At 39.0% G+C, this 13,498-nt stretch overlaps 2 long non-coding RNA genes across 2 annotated transcripts in view; one reads left to right on the top strand and one right to left on the bottom strand.

Annotated features, from left to right (window-relative positions):
- Positions 1 to 13,498, top strand: part of LOC147820725 (uncharacterized) — a 139,685-nt gene that overhangs the window by 21,982 nt on the left and 104,205 nt on the right. The gene's annotated exons all lie outside the window — the stretch shown is intronic.
- On the bottom strand, positions 9,863 to 13,149 carry LOC147820726 (uncharacterized). Its single transcript, XR_015448309.1, has 3 exons — positions 13,080 to 13,149; positions 10,623 to 10,742; positions 9,863 to 10,007 (listed from the first exon to the last, which is right to left on the bottom strand). It is a non-coding gene; the product is annotated as an uncharacterized LOC147820726 (long non-coding RNA).

Genomic DNA, 13,498 nt, shown 5'->3' with positions numbered 1-13,498 from the left:
CAGCCATCCTACATGAAAACTGAATGCTTACCCATAGCCATTGGGGAAAGCCTCTTATTTTACCTTCAGTAGCACAAATGTCCAAAAATGTAGAAATGACCAAGATGCTCAGGTCTCCTCTCCAATGTTTAGCAGAAAAGAAAGGTGTTCTACAGACAATGGGAGCAACATCTCACAAAACCTGATCACCAGCTAGGCCCTTGGCAGGATGGCTGGTGATAAAATATGGCAAGACCAGATTAGGCACAGATTCCTTTTGACCTCTCTGATGAACAACAAGCCTTGTGAAACAGGCTATGTCCACATTAGGAGTTACCTGACAATCTGCAATCTTTCCTCAACAAACTTTTCTTAACTGCTGCATTTTGCCAGCTACACTGCGATAACACCACGTAATTCAGCATGCAGTTTGCTCTGCAAGAGTATTTGGCCCTCACATTGGACATCATTACTTGAAGAGAAGGTTTTTGTTTCACCCACATACCAGAGCCAATCTGAGGTGAACACTATCATCCCATGAAACTAATCATTATCAACTAGTCCTATAAAGATTCTTTTCATTCTGTTCTGCACACTGGCCCACCACAGTGTCACTAGATGAGGGTATGGGCAATCTCAGGACACACAGGCCCTCAACATTCATTTTCCTTCACCATATGCGAAGCACAAACTCCTGGTCACTAGACTGGCAAAGTTCCATATTCATTGCTTCCCTGGGTACTTGTACTCAAAATAAGACCAAAACAAACCTCATTGCCCCCATCATTTACCAAGTTCCATGGAGATTCTCTGTCCTGTACCAAGATGCAGGCCCATACCTACCCTTACCTGGATCCTGGCACTACTCAAAGGTTTGGCTTCTCCTGGGTCACCATCTCTTCAGGACTGTTCAGTGGGAAAGATGCCCAAGAACTCCTACTCTTTACCAGTCCCTTTTTCCATACGTACCTGCACAATCTCCACATCTTCCTCTCATTCAGAGTATATCACCTCCACCATGCTCCTCCTATGGGCCCATGGACGAGCTGTCAACAGTTAATGGACACTCTCCAGAAGATACCTGCCCAACTGCCCCAATTCCTACCCAAGGACCCCCCCTGTAACAATGATGTGTTGCCCATTGATTCCCCTGCTGGGACAAGTATAAAATGGATGAGACTTGCAGGCAGGGAAGCAATAGCACCTAATGCTTCCTCACAAAACAGGAAGGCTTGTTCACTGGAGATATTCCAAGGAAACATGAGACCATCTCAGTATATGTTCCCTTCTGACATTCATCTGGATCCAGATGATGTATTCCCTAAAGTGATATGAGGACCCTGATTGCTACCTTCACATGATTTATGGCCACAGGCTTTTAGACTTCAGGATCCTCCCTTCAAGGGAAACTGGAGAAAGTATGAGGAAGAAGGTTTCAACATAGAGCTGATGAGCATTTCAATGCACAAGAGAACCACTGAGTGACACAAGAAACCAACTTCAATGCTGGGATTCTTGCCAGGAACACAGTCCAATCCCCAGAATTAAACCTCTCCTAAGGGGACACCTGCAAACTCTCCTATGCTGATTGCTACCTGGGCAGTGCTCCAACAAGTACAAACCCTGGATAGACTCACACATTCAGGGCCAGGAATTTAGCTCAGTGGTTTCACCGCCTGCTGCACAAGAGCAAGGACCCAAGTTCGATCCACGGTACCAAAAAAAAAAAAAAAGAATCACACATTCAATCCTCACCAGTTGGGCATCCATTTGTCCCTGTTCATGCCAAGGATCCCTTGAAATAGTAGCATGGCCAAAGACTCCATCCCTTCTGATCTAAGTACCTGAATTTCAAGGTAGGCCTGGAATGCCCAGGGACACCTCTGTCATCTTCTCACCTGGCAGGTGTGCTGGACCTAAACACACACTTACCATCTATCTTTAAGGATCCTCCTGCATATTTTCTGTGGCTCACTCTGACATGCATAGGTAGCCCTGTCAACACCACATCGAGGAATACTGACTTAGTACACATCTCCTTGCAGCACTAATTGTGAGAATGGCAGAGGTCACTGCATTAGTTTGCAGAGCCCACTTGTTGGACTATCTGGGTCCTTGTAGAACAGAAAGGACAAAGCTGTTAAAGTGAAGCCTGAAGATGTTCTGAGGGTCAGCATTCCCAGTGATTGGCATTTGGATACAATCAGCAATCTCTGGCTGTGAACACAAAAAATACATTAAGGCCTAATCATTCTACATGAAATGAGGTTCTTACCTGTAACCACCACAAAGACTCTCTCATTCTACCCTGAGTCATACACACATCAAACAGTGGTACAAACAGAAGGTTGCCCATGTGCCCTCCTCCAACACTCCTGAGAAACAAAAGGTGGGCATGGTGGCACATGCCTGTAATCCCAGCATTTGAGAAGCTGAGCCGAGAGGATCGCTTTGAGTTTGATCCCAGCCTGGGCTACATAGTGAGTTCAAGGACAGGCTGAACTACATATTAAAACCCTGTCTCAAACAAACAAAGATAAATGATGACCCATGGCTGAAGTTGGCCACATGCAAGATCTGATCTTGACTCAGACATTTTTGAGATACCTTGGCATAAAACATCACAATAACAGGTTTGGCAGAAGCTCATTTTTGACCTCCCTAGGGAAGCATGACTCATGCTGTGTCCACATTAGTAATTACCTTACCATCAGCAATCTTACCTCAACAAACTGACTTTCATCCTTATATATAGGGCCAAGAAGGTGAGCCAGTCCCAGCACCCCTAGGGCAGAGGAGCTGAGCCCGTCCCAGCACCCAGAAGGAAGCTCCCCTGCTGCCATCCCAAGCTCCTAGGGCAGAGAAGGTGAACCGCATGGGCGCCAGAAGCATCCCCCATGGAAATGAGAAGACACATAAACAAGCCTCAAAAACAGACTTCTGGATCACCTACAGCAACCCCAAAGGGAAACAGGATGGGGCCATCTGATACTCAACCACCAGGACTCTCTGAGCTGGCAACAAAAGAGGATCTGGGAAAAATGAAATCAGAAATAATTACTCAGCTAACAGCAAAGATTTTGCTCATGGTGCAAGACATGATTAATAAATCTAGAGAGGACACAGATAAAAAAATAGAGGATCTGAGGAATATGATGGAATCCCAACACAGGAAACAAATGGAATCCATAAAACAGATACAAACAGATTTCTAAGAAATTAAAAACTCCATCGAAAGCCTGCACAGCAGAATGAACCAATGTGAGGATAGAATTTCAGATATAGAAGATAAGATTGCAATTAGTGAGGGGGAAAATAAAAATTGCTTTAAAATTGTAAGGGAACATGAGAAATCAATCCAGCAGCTGCTAGACAATGCAAAGAAGAATAACATAAGACTGATCGGAGTCAATGAAGAAACAGGAGAGAGTGCAGATGACATAAAAAAAAAACTCTTTGCAGCAGTAATGGCAAAAAACTTCCCAAGCTGGGGGAAAGAACTTGACATACAGATAAGTGAGGCATATAGGACTCCAAATAGCCATGATCAAAAAAGATCTACACATAGGCATATAATTGTTAAGATTCCACAAACTCAACAAAGAACAAAGTTCTACAAGCAGTTAGAGAAAAGAAACAAATCACATACAAAGGAAAGCCCATCAGAATCTCAGCAGACTTGTCAACACAAACCCTCAAGGCAAGAAGAGCTTGGGGTGACATATTCCAAGCCCTAAAAGAAAACACCTCCAACCCAGATTGATGTACCCTGCAAAACTATCTTTCAAAATGGATGGAGAAATAAGATACTTTCATGACAAAGAGCACCTTAGCAACTTCATGAATACCAAACCAGCACTCCAAAGAATTTTACACAATATCCTAGGAACGGACATTGAGGATCACAATCTCAGGAAGCAAAGCAGAATGAACCCATCTGGCATGACAAGAAATTAAATGCAAAGGGGGAGATCCCAACAAAAACAAAAAGTCATGGTAATGATAAGTCAATATGTTTCAGTTATAAACATCAATGTTAATGGTCTCAATTCACCAATCAAAAGAAACAGACTGGCAGAATGGGTCAAGAAGCAAAACCCAACAACATGCTGCATACAAAAAACATACTTAATTCAAAATGAAACTCACAGGCTGAAAGTTAAAGGTTGGAAAACAATACTGCATGTGACAGGAACCCGAAAAAAAGCAGGAGTAGCTATCCTCTTTGCAGATCGAGTAGATTTCAAACCAACACTGATTAAGAGAGACAAAGGACACTAAATCCTTGTAAAGGGAAGAATTCAAGAGGAAGAGATGACAATCATAAATATCTATGCACCAAACACTCGTGCGGCCAACAATATAAAACAAATACTAACGGACATGAAAAGTCAAATAGGCACTAATACAATTGTAGTGGGGGACCTCAACACCCCACTGTCACAAATAGATAGATCAACTAGACAAAAAATAAGTAATGAAATACTAGAACTCAAACTCTTGAGCAAATGAACTTAACAGATGTTTACAGAGTCTTCCACCCCACAAAATCAGAATACACATTCTTCTCAGATCCACATGGGTCATTCTCCAAAACAGACCAGATACTCACACATAGAACATGTTTAAGTGCAAAGAAATTGAAGTTATCCCCTGTATATTATCAGACCATAGTGCCATGAAATTGGAGATCCATAGTAAAACAAACTTGAAAATTTTCATAAACATGTGGAAATTGAACAACACTCTCCTGAATAACCAATGGGTCATAGAGGAAATTAAAGAAGAAATCAGACAGTTCCTTCAATTAAATGACAATGACAATACAACATATCAGAATCTATGGGACACAATGAAAGCAGTCTTATGAGGCAAATTCATAGCATTGAATATACATATTAGGAAAACAGAACAAGCCCAATTAAACAACCTGATCCTGAACCTCAAGCTTCTAAAAAAAGAAGAGCAGGACAAAGCCAAAGCTCATACAAGGGAGGAAATTATAAAGATCAGAGGAGACATCAATGCAATGGAGACTGAAAGAACGATACAAAAAATCAATGAAGCCAAGAGTTGGTTCTTCAAAACAATCAACAAAATTGACAAACCCTTAGCCAACTTTATCAGAAAAAGGAAAGAAAAGGCCCAAATCCATGCAATTAGGAATGAAAAGGGTGAAATTACAACAGACCCAGCAGAAATCCAGAGGATCATCAATACCTACTTCCAGAACCTATAGACCAATAAGATGGACAACACAGAAGAAATGGACAGATTCCTAGATACATGTGAATTACCAAAGTTGAATGAAGAAGACCTAAAAATTCTGAACAACCCAATATCAACCAATGAAATTGAAAATGTAATTAAAAACTTAACTAAGAAAAGCCCGGGCCCTGATGGCTTCACTCCTGAATTCTACAAGACATTTGGAGAGGAACTACTGCCACTGCTGTTTAAACTCTTCAATGAAATTGAAAGGGAAGCAATACTCCCAAATTCATTCCTGGAAGCAAGCATCACCTTGATCCCCAAAGCAGAGAAAGACCCAACTGAAAAGGAGAACTGTAGGCCAATCTCACTAATGAACATAGATGCAAAAATCCTTAATAAGATACTGGCAAATAGAATGCAGAAGATCATCAGGAAGATCATACACCCTGATCAAGTGGGATTCATCCCAGGGATGCAGGGATGGTTCAACATATGCAAATCAATCAGTGTAATACACTATATCAATAGAGCCAAGGACAAAAACCATATGATTATCTCCATAGATGCAGAAAAAGCATTTGACAAAATCCAACACACATTTATGATAAAAAAACCCTACAAAAAAATTGAAATAGATGATATCTACCTCAAACTGATAAAAGCCATCTATGAAAAACCAACAGTCAATATCATACTAAATGGTCAAAAACTGAAATCCTTCACACTAAAATCAGGAACAAGACAAGGATGTCCACTCTTGTTCAATATAGTTTTGGAAACATTAGCCACAGCAATTAGACAAGAGAAAGAAATAAAAGGAATAAAGATAGGAAATGAAGAAGTCAAATTGTCATCATTTGCAGATGACATGATACTCTATATAGAGGACCCCAAGAACTCCACCAAAAGTCTTCTAGACTTAATAACCAAATTCAGTCAAGTAGCTGGTTATAAGGTCAACACCCACAAAAATCAATAGCTTTCCTCTACACGAATGACAGACTCACTGAGAGAGAAATAGGGCAAACAATTCCTTTCACAATAGCACCCAAAAAACTGAAATACCTAGGAATCAACCTAATGAAAGAAATCAAAGACCTCTTCTCTGAAAACTATAGCACTCTGAAAAGGCAGATTGAAGAGGATATCAAAAAATGGACAGACATCCCCTGCTCTTGGGTAGGAAGGATTAATATAGTGAAAATGGCCATACTTCCAAAACTGCTATATAGATTCAATGCAATTCCAATTGAGATCCCAGCAGCATACTTCATAGACCTTGAGAAAACATCCAAAAATTCATGTGGAATAAGAAGAGACGCAGAATAGTAAAAGCAATTCTAGGTAATAGAGACAAGGCAGGGGGTATCACAATCCCCAACCTGCAACTCTACTACAAAGCTACTGTGATAAAAACAGCATGGTACTGGCAAAGAAACAGACCTGAGGACCAATGGAACAGATTAGAAGATGCAGAAACAACTCCAGACACGCTCAGCCATCTTATCTTCGATAAAGGAGCCAAACACCTTCACTGGAGGAAAGATAGCCTCTTTAATAAATGGTGCTGGAAAAATTGGGTTTCAACTTGCCAAAGATTAAAACTAGACCTATACCTCTTGCCATGCAGTAAACTAAAATCGAAATGGATTAAAGATCTAAATATTAAAATAGAAACTCTGAACCAGTTGGAACAGAGGTTAGGTAGAACTGTTGAAGACATTGGTGTAGGAAAAGATTTTATGAACAAAACCTCAGTTGCCCGTGAACTAGCACAAACAATCAACAAATGGGATCTCTCATTAAAAAGCTTCTGCACAGCAAAAGAAACCACCAGCAATGTGAAGAGACAACCCACAATGTGGGAAAATATTTTCACCTGCTTTTCCTCAGACAAAGGTCTACTATCTTGAATGTATAAAGAACTTAAAAAGATCAGATCTCCCAAATTTTAAGACCCAATCCAAAAATGGGCATCTGAAATGAACAGACATTTCTCAGACAAAGAAGTAGAAATACCAAATAAATACATGAAAAAAATGTTCAACATCACTGGTCATTCGAGAGATGCAAATGAAAACAATGCTGAGAGTCCACCTCACCCCAGAAAGAATGGCTGCTATCATGAAATCGACCAATAACAAATGCTGGTGGAGCTGTGGGGAAAGAGGAACCCTGGTTCATTCCTGGTGGGAGTGTAGACTGGTGCAAGCACTGTGGAAATCAATATGGAGATACCTCAAAGAAGTAGGACTGGAAGTCCCATTTAACCCCACTATTCCCCTGCTGGGGCTCTTCCCCAAAGAATTAAAAGAATCATACCACAGTGATATATGTGCACCCATGTTCAGAGCAGCACAGTTTGTGATAGCTAAAACTTGGAAACAGCCCAAATGCCCATCAACTGGAGACTGGATCAAGAAAATGTGGTTTTTTAATAAAATGGAGTACTACTCAGCCATAAAAAATGAGAAATTAGAGACATTTATTGCTACATGGATGCACATTGAGGCGATACTCTTAAGTGAAATAAATAGTACATACATGTATCAATACCAAATCGTTTCTCTGGTGTGAGAAACTGAAAGTGTAAATAAGGACTAAAATGTATAATAGGTAATGTGAAATAGGAAGAAAAGGGGCAAAGGGGAAGGAAGTGGGAGGGCTAGGGGAAAGGAAAGAAGGGTATGGAATTAATATGAGAAAATGGAAAAATAGGAACAAAATCTTTGTAAATAGGGAGGAATGGAGGGGTTGAAGGGAGGGCTGGGCAAGGGTGAAAAATAAGAACCAAGAGAGATTATATAAAGGTGCAAATTTACAATGATGAACGTCATTATATTCATACCTAAAATGTACCAATGATTAGAATAATATCATCAAAAAATGCAAAATAGGAAGAAAATGTCCAAAGGTGTAGGGAACTGAGAAGGGCAGGGGAAAGGAAAGAAGGGAAAGAAAAATGCTGAGAAATGGAAAAAATGGAAATAAAGTCTTTGTAAATAGGGAAGGGTGGAGGGGGTGAAGGGAGGGCAAGGAATGGGGGAAAAATAAGAACCAAGATGCATCATGTAAAGCTACAAGGTCCCAATGAGAAATGTAATTGTGTTGTATACCTAAAATGTACCAATAAAAGAATTTAAGAGGGCCGGGGATTTAGCTCAGTGGTTCTGGCACCTGCCTTGCAAGTACAAGGTCCCGAGTTCAATCCCCAGTACCAAAAAAAAACAAAAAAAGAATTAAAGAAAAAAAAAAGATTATTAAAGTCTGAGATTCGTGTTACTGGTTGTGAGAACATTTTATAAACAAGAAAGATTGAAAATGCAATGATAAAGGTGATAGGATGAAAGTGTGCTTTTCTTCAGTTGTAAAATTCAGTTCCTAATTTGGTCTAGAAATGATGAACAAATTAATATTTAATAGGTAACAAGACAATCAACAGCAAGACAAAAATCAAGATCATGGTGATCCAGTCTTCCAGAGGATTTAATCACCTGCAATTTGAATTACTATGCTTAAGACACCTTCTGCAGAATTCTTTGCATAAGCCTATTAAAACCAGTTCATGAAATGTGCTTCTCATTTTGTGCAACATATTCAGATATAGGTTTGATGAGTATAAGTCCAAGACCACAGAAATTCACTCTCTTATTTTATTTAGTAAGAATTAGTACTAAGCCTAAATTTTATGCTTCTCAGCCTAAATGTCAAGGACAACTGTAGGTACATGATTAGCCCCCAGATGGAATTTGCATCAGAAAGGCAGCGTGTCTGATAGAAAGGTCTGGAACCTTGGTCTTAAATTGCACCCTGGCACCTACTAATTGAAAAACCTTGAATAATTTGAATCTCAATGGGTTTTTAATCTTATTAAATGAAGGGTTTAACCAGATGACTCTTTTTTTTTTCTTTTTTTGGTACTGGAGATCGAACTCGGGACCTTGTGCTTGCAAGGCAGGCAGTGGAACCACTGAGCTAAATACCTGGTCCCTAACCAGATGATTCTTAATGGTTCATCTAGCTAAAGGTTCTTTGATTTTATAAAGCAGTTGTCCAGAATTCTTTCAGTTTTGCATGTGGCAGAGGAACAGATGTAACGTATGGAAAGATAAGAGCCCAGAACTCTGATTTTTTCTCCACAAAGTTACCAACTAAACATCAAACTGTTTGTATGTGATTTTTTAAATGACTTCAAATTTTGTCTTTTGTTCTCTTTACATCCATAGCTTTTCCACATACAGAGTAAAGTAGTTAAATTAAGTAAAATAATAATAAGGAAATAATTGACATCTATTAAAACTATTAAAAATCAGGAAAATACATACGCTGGAAAAGCTATAGAAAAACTGCAGCACACCCCATGCTGATGTTACTGGCAAAACATTTTGAGGAGATATTTTGAATATACTTATCAAGTATCATAAACTTGTTTGACTTAGTAAACTCCCTATTCCAAATTTATATTTAGGATTACTCTATTTCTCCAATTCTAAGTTTCAACTTTAAAATTTAATATCAATTCAATAATTTTTAAAAAGGAAAAACCAAATATACTAAAATATTACTTGATACACAATAAAAGAATATGTAAACCTTGGAATAAAAGAAGTATGAAAATTTTAAAGGAGAAAAATCCATTTATATAAATATACTCAAAGCAGACTTAGCTTTTGTTTCTTTGCTTTGTTTTTTGAGATAGGATCTTGTGATGTAATCTAAAACAGCCTTATGCTTACTATGGCGCTCAGACTGGCGCTGCACTCTCCAAAATCCTCCTGTCTCAGCCTCTTGATGCTAGGATTATAGGCACCCCTCTGTGTGGCATAGAGCAGAGTTATTTATAATTTCAAAAAATAGCACTGGCATCTAGTAATAAGAAAATAATTAAATAAAACGTGTAATATACAAATACAGTGGATGTAACACAGCTCTTAAAAATTCTACAAAAAAGTGAAAAAGGAGGCATAGTTCCAAATTATTGTTACAAAATCTGTAAAATATATGAGTGCATAAAATATAGTTTTATCAACTTAGCAATATGTTCATATGGATAAAAATATTAAAAGATTTCAAACAAAGGAGAAATTATGTCGCTGAGATACTGGAATTGCATATACGTGTGTATTTTTAAATGTCTTTCATATACTTAAAATGTTTCAATCACAAGTAAAAGTTCTTAGAAACACTCATGTTTGTATTGTACATATTTAAAGTGTACAACATGATGTTTTCACATATAGTCCACCAAAAAAATGTATACATACTTCAGAAAAAGAAAAACTTGTATAAATATTTTAATACTAAATTTATTGAGACACCATGAGATTAATGTAAGTTACCTTTGGTCTCTACCATTACAAGATGTGCTCAAAGTGGTGTCTGTGCACTTCCAGACATTTATTAGTGCAACAAACTGCTGCTTGGGTTACCTTGGTCCATTGAGATTGCTGCATACACATTTTCAATTTCTCCTCTCAGGATCGGCAGTGTAGTAGGTTTTCTGTGATATACAACATCCTCTGGAGTCCCTCATACAAGGCTAACACCATCTGTAGAAAAAGCATTATACTATTTTTCTTTTCCTGCAGTGTGTATACATTTTTGGCAGACTCTGTACATGTATATACTGAAGGGATTATACAGTCAAGCAAATTAACATCTCCATCATCTCATAGAGCTTGCTTGCTTGCTAATAACTGTAGCTAAAACGTACTCTCAGCAAACTTCCATACAATGTAGTTCTTATATTATACTCATCCTACATTACTGCAACTTTGTATCCTTTGACTCTCAACTTCTCAGTCCTCCTCCCCTCAAATGTTCTTGTCTTGATAACTAATTTCTTCCCTGTGGTTTCCCTTAGGTTTGGTTTTCTCCCCTCCTTGACACAGCAGATAATTTAATGTTTAGCTGGGCAACTGGGAAGAAGCCACCGTGCAATTTTTAGTAATAAATTCAAAATAGGTTTACACAATCACTTCCTTTCTCTTTCATGAGTAAAGAATATAATTAGGTAGCCAATGAGGGCCTCAGCTAATAAAAGCCATCACTTTAGTCTCTACACAAAAATCCTACCCAGATCTGCAGGAACTAAGACCTTTCCAGGGAGGCAAGGGACTGCTGATATTGTAGTATCCCCACGATTGATAACAAGAATCTTTGGGATGCTAATACTTCTCTGTCCTCACATGGTGGTAAAACTCTGCCAGAATTATAATTTCAGTCTAAGAACTAAATGGACTTTCCAGCTTAAAATAGCAGCCCATAGCATGAAATCAATAGATAGGGGTACATGCAGTCACTTACCTTACATATGAGATCTGCCAATGAAAATAGGAACTATTAAAATCCTGAGCTAAGCAGGTGAGTTATTTGTATTTTCGAAGTTATTATGAGCTCTTAGCAATGCTCCTGATAGGATTACAGGTGCACATCGCTGTGCCTGAGCTGATGGTTTCCTCCATTATCTCTGCTTTCTGGGTTTGCTCCATAACCTAGTCAAACTAGCTTTTGCCCCAACCACCTGCTGCGATGGCTCTCACCATAGATTAATATTCTAATGCCAAATTTTAAAAACTAGTTTTAAACTTTTTAATTTGGAATGATATAAATATATAAACATACTAAAATAGAACAAAGAACTCCCGCATATCTTTTATTCAGTTTCACAGGTTACCTTTTTCCACATTTGTGCTCATTCTCCTACTCTCTCATATTCTCTTCTTCTCATTCTTATCATACACCTGTAACCTTTTACCCAGAGGGACTTCAATATGTTCTACTAACAATGTCATTCTCCAAGGTAACCACAGTGCAATTTCCTTTAGAAAACTTAATATTGATATCTACATAGTAACATTAGCTAGTATGTAGTCCTAATTCAAATTTTACCATGTCTCAGAAATTTTTAGTTGAATCAAATTATTTCCATTTAAAAGGATTTAAAAAACAAAACAGGTTAAAATTCCAACTATTTTTAATGTTTGTAGTGCTTTTAAAACATTTAAAACAGTCGTTTTGGACTAACATCCTAATTTAAATGTTATCCTCACCATCAGGACTTCTACCATGCACTTCTACTTCAAAATTTTTTATTAATCTTTCAGATATTTGCAGTGCATCTATCAGTTCATTTTATCAGCGGGAAGGAGTTTATCTCTTGTATAACTAATTGAGGCTTTCATACATGACTTGATAATTATTGGTTTCCCCTTAAAAATATTACACACTATTACACACTATTACATACGCACACACAGCGAGAGTCTTGTGAGTTCTGTACCCTGTGACACTTAACCAAAGCCTTATATAATTTTTCCTTTTTAATTTTTTTATTCTGAGAACCTTTGGCATTTTTTACCATTGATTTTTTTTTTTTGGTACCAAGAATTGAACTCAGGACCTTGCGCTTGCCAGGCAGGTGCGGCACTGCTGCGCTAACCCCTGGCCCCTACCTTCAAAATTTAAAACACTGGTTGTTTATACCCTGGTCCTGGATAGATCTGTCAGTTTTACTTTGGCTAGGGCTAGGTCTTTTCAAACCGACCATTTAATGTTTTCCCTCAACTTTAAAAAAAACTTCCGTTTGCTCTGGAGTTTTTTAAACACGGCGATAACCCGTGCACTGGATGTCTACTCTGGGGCCCTACCTGCTTTTCTCCGCCTGCCACGACACAGTCCTGGGAAAAACCTCCTGCTCTGAGCCTGAGCCATCCCCGCACAGCCAGGACCTCTAGAGCGCTTCACCACGGCGCTGCCGGCCACTTCCCTCCCTTCCAACCTACAGCCAGACCAAGTGGACAGAAACGTGAGGAGGCAAAGCCCGCAAAGCTTGTTCAGTACAGAGGGGTCTGGAGGACTGCGCCTCAATCACACTGTTTACATACGTCTGTTTCAGAAACCTCTCGCAGCACTGAGAGTCCACCGCCACAGTCCGGCGCCGCAGCCCCACGGAAAGGCACTGCTAACGGTCGCCAAGCGCGCGCCAGTTGGGAAGTGCCCGGATGTTCTTACGACGCCAGGATGTTCTTATGACGCCTGTTGTTGCGCAGGTACCAAAGAGTGCGCATGTGCAGGAAGTAGCACTGAAGGAGGCACGAAAAAATGCCTTGATGTCAATGCGTAGGGTCCTACGAGTACAACTAGGCTGTAAGAGAAGAACTTCAATAGTGGGGTTTTTTAATGGCAGTTTATCTACCTGATCCAAGACCCCACCCAGGATCACACACTGCACTGCAATTTGCTATCCTGTCATTTTTCATTTTTATTAAGTTTTATTAGCACATTATGGCAGTACATAATGATT

The sequence above is a fragment of the Heterocephalus glaber genome, unplaced genomic scaffold (genome assembly GCF_053883595.1).
Source record: "Heterocephalus glaber isolate CG9 unplaced genomic scaffold, H.glaber_assembly_v1.0 deba00001806, whole genome shotgun sequence".
NCBI lineage: Eukaryota > Metazoa > Chordata > Mammalia > Rodentia > Bathyergidae > Heterocephalus > Heterocephalus glaber.
Note: the sequence above shows the minus strand (reverse complement) of the source record. Positions and strands in the feature narration are given on the sequence as shown.